At 28.0% G+C, this 8,328-nt stretch overlaps 1 pseudogene; it reads left to right on the top strand.

The window, feature by feature from the left end:
* The first annotated feature begins 5,099 nt into the window (after window positions 1-5,099).
* On the top strand, window positions 5,100-5,980 carry LOC107170663 (uncharacterized; annotated as a pseudogene).
* The last annotated feature ends 2,348 nt before the right edge of the window (window positions 5,981-8,328 follow it).

Genomic DNA, 8,328 nt, shown 5'->3' with positions numbered 1-8,328 from the left:
TTTATTTACTCTTTTGATAAACAACTAATTTAATCCTTGGATGTGGAATATTTTTCTTAGTATTTCAATACATAAAAATCAAATTTAAAAATAATAGTTTATGAGTTATAGTAAAATATAAGTATATAAGTTCTTAAGAATTTAGATGAGTGGAGAGTACGTGGTCTCCCCTCAAATTATTGGTCCAATGTTCTGTATACCTAAACATAAATATTTTTAATAACATTAATGCTTTTTGAAATGATTAATAATTCATAATAAATCATCATTAAGAACCATAATATGGTAAACCACAATTATTCTAATTTTTCAATTTAAACAATATACAAGATATTCAATTTGTTAATTTAACATTAAGTATTATATAAATATTTAAAAATGTAATTAGATTAATTTTTATATTATAATTTTTAACAAAAAAAGGACATGAATGTTTTGAGTAAAAAATATAACATACCTACATATTATAATAAGATGTTTACCATTCATAGATTATCTATCATACAATGTATATACAAGCAAAGAGCTCTGAAAATAAAAATAATATTAATATTTAATTAGTAGAAAAAGAATCCATAAAAAAAATTATAAATTATAACAATAATTTTCTATATTAACCTCAAAATTCAGCTTAAATGTTGTCTTCTTATTTTGTTTCAATTTTGCTATTAAAATTTAATCTTATACAGTGCGCTGATCCCAATCCTCAAATATGGCAGCTTCCATAATGAAGTTATATCTTATGTAGTAGATGTGTGTTACATAGCTTGGTATTTATAGCCAATTGTAAATAATTTTTAAATATTGAGTATGAAAAAGTACAATTTTGATTGGCTGATACAATCTTTGGTTTAGGTGGGTGCTATTAAAGTTTGATATTTACCTTAGTGATATTTTTTGTATTTCTGATCTTATATAATGGTTTAGATACAATAAAGGGGTACTCAACAATATAAATTAAGTAAATTATTCTTTGCTCAAATCCATCAAAATCTCTATCAATAATTAGGAAATAAAAATATAGTTTTTTGAAAGGTATATTGTACATCAATCAAATAAATGTAAACTATATGGGCAGATATCTAAGAATTTAGTAAAATATTTAAATATATTAAAGTTCATGCCAGTACAATCATAATTTATAGACTTAAATTATTATTAGCTATTTTACCAGAGTGTGTTAATCTTTTGGGTTGTTTTTCAAACAACCTACCGTTTAAAAAAAAATATATTGTTGAAACAAGTGTCTTCTTTACTTATAAACAATTTAAATTTAAAAATTTTAACAGCATAATTTTTGACTACATGATAATACCACTTTTGTAGCATAAACACATATACTCATTGTAGAGCAAATTATTTAAAAAAGTTCAAGTAAACAATATCTTGGATAAAACTAATTCTATCCATTTTTCAAAATAGTGCATGATAATAAAATTACAGTTTAAAAAAAGTAAATAGATAAAATAAAATTTTGTACATTTTATTTAGAAATTGATTAAGAAATGATTAATAATAATATCTATTTATTTATTTGTTTATTAATTTATTATTATTTCAACAGATTATATTATGATTCAATTACAAAATTAATCGATTACAGTCCAAGAAGAAAAAAAACAGATACAAATAAATCAAAAACAATTTTTTACAAAATAGAATATTTAAGTACAAAAGATTCTGTTTGCATAAATATTATAAGATTAAATAGAATTAAAGTTGAGCAAATCAACATTTATATCATTAGCTTTTGGCATTATTCTATTCATAGGCGAAGCTGAAGCGTAATTTATTTTACGCTTAAAAACCATAAAACATAGTGGATGACCTAGTTTTACGTCGAGGGACCAGAGAAGTTTTTTTTTATATAATTGATTCGAAGATTTTTAGAATAATAGAAAGTAGACAGATTAGACGATAATTTATTATACTAGTTACATCCCCACCCTTAAAGATTGATGTTGGAAAAGTATCTGTAGATAATAATGGGTTAAATAAATACAACAGTGGAATAGTTAAAACGAATTTGCGGATAAAAAAAAAATCTTGGAATCATATCTGGGCCAGGGCCAGGGTTAGATTTATAATTAATCGTGTCAAATTCATTAAAAACATCAGTAACATTTAAGATTACAGACAATAAGTTTAAATCGGAGTTTAAGACAGGGGAAAATTTAGAAGGGTCAAGATTATTTGATAACGTGTCCGAATTAACATAAACAGTTATAAAATAATGAGCAAATCTACAAACTATTTCTTCACCACCACTTATTGACTGATTTATTTAAGAAATTGAAGTAGGTAGAGAATTATTTGAGTGTTAATTTTTTAAAAATTGCCAAAATTACTTAGGATTAGACAAAAAAGAGTTTAGTGAATTTATTATGTATTTATTGTAATCGGCTTTGGACTGTATACTCTGTTCCAAAAGAGAACGGTCACGCCGGCCGACCAGTTTTCATCAGTCGCTGCGCACCAATGACCCGAAAGTGGGCGGTGTTTATGCCCGATCCAATGTGCGTGCGTTTACGCGTGAATACCGCGGTGTCCCTGCGGGTGCGTGCGTCGCGCGTAAACCTCTGCGAGTTCTCTGCGCATGCGTAGTTATATCGTTAAAAAACTAAGGGAAAAAACACCCCTATTTTTTTATTCCATGGTCTTTTCATGGTTACGTGTCGGAGCCAGGGCGCGCTAGTACATGGAAATTGCGTTTTGTGAGCTGTCTAACCTCTACGAAGTACGATCTACTTTTTTACCTCTACGACTGTGCACAGTGTTTTCTGTTTTTTTTCATTTATTTTTTAAATAATGGAAGGCATTCAATCTCCACATAAAAGGAATCCTAAAGGGAAGGTAAATATTCATTATTCAAATATATTTTAATAATAATAAGCGTAATACTGATTAGAAATCAGTAATCAGTGATTACTTTAGAATTTTTAGATTCCTAGTGAAGCAATGAATGTATTGGTTTTACAGTTTTCGGGTTTTTTTTTAAATTTTTAATATATTTTTTTTTTGTATCCATGTACACAATAAAATATAAATATAAAATAGCTGAAATAAAACTTCGATTTTCAACTTCGGCAATATCTTGTTTGATAGGAGAGTGAATTAAGTAAAAAATAAAAATAAAAATAAGGAAAAACGGGAATCCTTACGTAAAATTGGTTTTTAACAAAGATCGATTTTGGTTAGGCGTAACTCTAAAAAAAATGACCGCAGATATATGAAATTTTCAATGGTTATTTATATTAACATTTACTATACATTGGTACCTACATGATTAAATTTTCAAAATATTTTGACTTCTTTTGAACTGTTTCCAAATTGAGGTTTTTATCTATAAATGTTCTTAAAATTTGTCCAGTAAAAAAGCTTAAAAATTTAATACAAGGCACCTGATATACAGGATGATCCATCTAAGTGAGTACACTAATTATCTTGAAAAATATTAACATTTTTTAAATTGTTTTTTTAAACTTTTAGGTTTATGTTTTCCTAAAACAGTATAATATTTAAATTTTTTTCACCCTTATATTTATTGGCGAAACTAGTATCAACTTTTGATTTTCGAATGGTAACATATGATTAAAATATCATGAATTAATTAAACCAATTTTTTCGTGAATTTACGTGTTCAAATTTTAAAATTTCGTTGATTGGTTTGTGAGATACAACACCTCGAAGTATTGGTAGATTTTACTATTTTTCGAATAACTGTAAAGACCAGGAGCTAACGATAAATTCTTTATTCGATATCGCCCTGAATCGAAGATAACAAAATAAATCCAATTAGTCTATAAGTTAATAAATGATTAGGTTTCAAAGTACAATCGTAATCTTTAACTAATTGTTATTTATTTTATTACCTTGTATTTAGCGCCATAAAAAAATGTATCATTAGCTCCTGGTCTTTACAGTTATTCGAAAAATAGTAAAAACCACCAATACTTTGAGAAGTTGTATCTCACAAACCAATCAACGAAATTTGAAAATGTTAACACATAAATTCGCAAAAAAATTGGTTTTATTAATTCATGATATTTTAATTATGTGTTAGGTATACTATTTGAAAATAAAAAGTTGATAGTGGTTTCACCAATAAATATAAGCAGAGCAATACCCATTATCCCACTTTTCTTATGATTATTGTATGTGGAATAAATAAGAAACGTATTTGAATTTTCATATTTTAGACATGAATATAAAAATTTTATGAATTTTTAACATAAGATAACTGCTATTTTTGCGATTTTAATGAATTCCTAACACAAAATAAATTGCAAATTTTCGTTATTTTTACGTGTTTTGTCAAAATTCGAACTTTCTATGCTTATTAAAAAAATTGTGACTATGTTTTTAATATTTTTTAAATACTAATGCGACAATATATTTTAAGCTTCTTTACCCAACGAATAAAATGTTATTGTTATTCATAAAAAAAAACTAAAAAATATTGAAAATCTCAAATGTATATAAATAACTTAAAAATATTCGAAATATTTTGAAAATTGTATCATGTATAGAAAATGCCAGTATAAACATTCAGTTAAAATTTCATGTTTCTATACGGTAATTTGTTTTAGAGTTACACCAATATCTAAAATCGATTTATTGCTTGCATATTTTTATTATGTTTTATTAATTTTAAAAATAAATAAAATTTTAGGTACTATTAGTTAACCAATTTTTATAATTTCAGTTTGTGTCGTCTGACCAAAAAAAAAATGATCATTAATGCATACAAACACCATCTTACTCGAAACCCTGAGGCTAAAATGGTTCACCTTAAAAAAGAGTTGTCAGAAGAACTGGGAATTGGCGTTGGAACTATTTATCAAACGGTCAAGAGTACAAACGGTCCAAATCAATTTCATCTCCTAACAGAACTAAAACATTTCAAAACTTGAAGGATAAGGTGGATGATTTTGATAAATATGCAATACGACGGAAGGTACATCGATTTTGGAACGACCGTGAGTTCCCGACGTTAGACAAAATATTTCAAGTTGTTAATGAAGACGATGACCTACCCTCTTTCTCTCGTACCTCAATGTATAGATTATTAAAATCTATGGGATTTGAGTACGCGAAGCAAGGTCGTAATAGTGGTTTGATCGAGAAAATGGAAATCGTTTCATGGCGGAGGAGATATTTGAGGACAATACGCCAATATCGAGAGGAAGGTCGGTTTATTTATTACTTGGACGAAACTTGGGTCAATGCTGGTGACGTTCAATACAAAGTTTGGTGCAATAAACCGGTTCAATCAGCTAGAGATGCGACTTCGAAGGGCCTTACAACCGGTGCAGTAAAACCAAGTGGTAAGGGGAAACGTCTTATCGTTTGTCATATAGGTTCCGAAGACGGATACGTCCCTGACAGTTTGTTGTGCATTGAGTCAAAAAAAAACACTCAAGATTATCATGATGAAATGAATGGTGAATGTTTTCGTGAATGGATGGAAAGTGTTTTGCCTAGACTCAAAGACAATGCGGTGATTGTTATGGATGACGCTCATTATCACTCCGTAAGACAGGACAAGGCACCAACTACAAATTCTAGGAAAGCCGATATTGTCGCATGGCTCGAGAGCAAAGGGGAGATTATAGATCCTTCTATGGTTATTCGAGAGCTTATTCCAATTGTCAATACACTGAAGCCAATTTACAACAAATATGTTATTGATGAAATAGTCAAGACACACAATAAATGTGTACTTCAATTACCACCGTATCATTGTGAGCTCAATCCGATTGAGCTCGCATGGTCTAGAGAGTAAAAAACTACGTCAGAATAAATAATTCAATTTTCAAGCTTCATGATGTCAACCGGTTATTAATCGAAGGCATCCAAAGAGTGGATTCTGACATGTGGAAAAATTTTGTTAAACATGTAGTTGGCGAAAAAGACAAGTTATGGAACATGGACTTCGTCGTTGATGTGTTGATGGCTGAACGAGAACCATGTGTTTTAACTGTGGCTATCGATGACTCGGACTCAGATAACAACGTCAGACCTCTTTCAGACGAGTAAATAAATTTGTAAACTATGTATTATTATTTTTGACTATGATTAATATTATATTTTTATTTTTATTTTTTTACAATGATTAATATCATATTTTTATTATTTTTTTTTTACTATGATTAATATTATATTTTTATTATTATTTTTGACTATGATTGTTGTGATTGTATTATTATTTTTGACTATTATTATTATGTTTGTCTTATTTTTTTTTTTACTATGATTAATATTATATTTTTATTTTTATTTTTTTACAATGATTAATACTATATTTTTATTTTTATTTTTTTAATATGATTATATTATATTTGTACGATTATTATTATTAGTTGACTATTACCTACATCATGTTTGTGTTATTATGATCTTTCATTAATCTTATTACTTTTGTCTAAAATATGAGTGTTAAGATTTAATGAAAAATGTTCTTTGAAAAAAATTGCTAAGTGATAGATCAACAGTGTTGTAAAGTATTTGAATACATGTATTTAAATACTGTCTTGGGCGTATTTGTATTCGAAAATAAAATACTTTTGAAAATTCAAACACGAATTATTCGTCAGTTGTCACATTTTTTATTTTAATGTTATAGTATTTTATTTATAATATTTATTCGTTCATAAATGTCGGGAATCCAACTTAAATTAATTAAATAAATAATATTAATTAGCGAGCTGACTAGTAGAATAGTAAAATAAAAAAGTATTTAAATACATTCCTAGTATTTGTATTTTAAATAATTTTTATTAAAAGTTACGTCGCAATCGCGGTATGCGGGTATAGCGCATTAGTCGCATTACTAATACGGTGATTACTAATTACAACAGCAGTCGTGCGTACCGCTAATCGTACAGGTTCGTCAACGTCTTTGAGTATCGTCGGCTAGCAAGGAGGGGGAAATTTGGCCTCGGCACTGCCGCAGCTGTCAGTCGTATGCGCAAAAGTGACCGTTCTCTTTTGGAACAGAGTATAACTTACACTGAGCACGAAGATTCAGTGGCGTAATTACGGGGGGGAGGGGATTTGGGTGTCGTATCCCCCAATGACCTTTTTTTTTTAAGACTGGTAACCTACATTCACCTATGTACTTCTTTATCTAATAATATTTTTATTATTTTATATATATATATATATATATATATATATATATATATTGAAATCAAATACATAGGGGAATTAATATTATTATAAATAGTCCATTTTATACTTTATAGAAATAATACAAAAAAAAAACAAATCCTTTATGCTAGTTGTACATAAATACTTCGTAGGTACCTAATTCGTTTAAATGCAGCCACTCAAGTTTGTATCACTATTGCAATATGTTTTGTATGTTGTAAGTTTGTTTATGCATTGTGTAGTGGTTCAAAATAAACCACCGAGCAGTAAAGGATTATTTTATCGTGGATCGACGACGCTCGACGATTATCAGATTATTTTATCTAGATTAAAGACTATTGTCATATCTATCCTATCTTATCCTATCCTACTATTTTTCCGTAGTCCTATTGAACTAAAAATAACTTATCGATTTGTACACTTAATCGGAATTTATTCCATGTCTCATGTGTACATCAATATATTGCTCTGAATTCTGAAAGGTGCTTATAATAAATACTTTTTATTTTTTTTTCATGGGGGTGAATAGGTAACAGATAGTTTATATAATTTGTGAGCAATTTTCTTTTTAAAAATTAAGTACTTCAACATAGAGCTAAACCAAATTGGATATTTACTTATATTTAGCTTTTTGTTTGAAAAATTGTCATCTAAAATTTTAAAATTAATACTTAAGGTATTCAAAAGCGGATATGATGTCATGTTCGGAATATTGTATCTTTCTTTTTTATTTTTACTCTAAAAACCACTATATGATAATGAATTTTTAATTCTACATAAATATGTTTTAGGATTTATATAGTAGTTTTATAGGTACATCGTATTTTACCATTTATCTAGCCGCTGTGTGCTGATTCTAGCGTCACAATAATAGTCAATTAGTTTTTGCATCCACGGCTCCACACTACAAAAACTTGAAAAACTCCGTGATATCGTAACACCATCTTGTCATTAAAATGATTATAAAATGGTATATTAGTATTATTTTGTATCTTTCCGGTAGAAAGGGAATCTAATAGGTGAGTTCGGTAGGCCAACATTTAAAATTCTCAGTAGTTTTCCAAAGCGCTGAGACAAAAAAAATTAGGAAATTAAGAAAAAACACAAATTTTTAAGCCAAAAATTACTTTTGGTCCAAATCTAAAAAACTCAACATGGATAATGAAATATTTACTG

The sequence above is a fragment of the Diuraphis noxia genome, unplaced genomic scaffold (genome assembly GCF_037042655.1).
Source record: "Diuraphis noxia isolate RWA-SAM2 unplaced genomic scaffold, SU_Dnox_SAM2 contig0001, whole genome shotgun sequence".
In the NCBI taxonomy this organism is placed as follows: domain Eukaryota; kingdom Metazoa; phylum Arthropoda; class Insecta; order Hemiptera; family Aphididae; genus Diuraphis; species Diuraphis noxia.
This window is presented reverse-complemented; position numbering and strand designations above follow the sequence as displayed.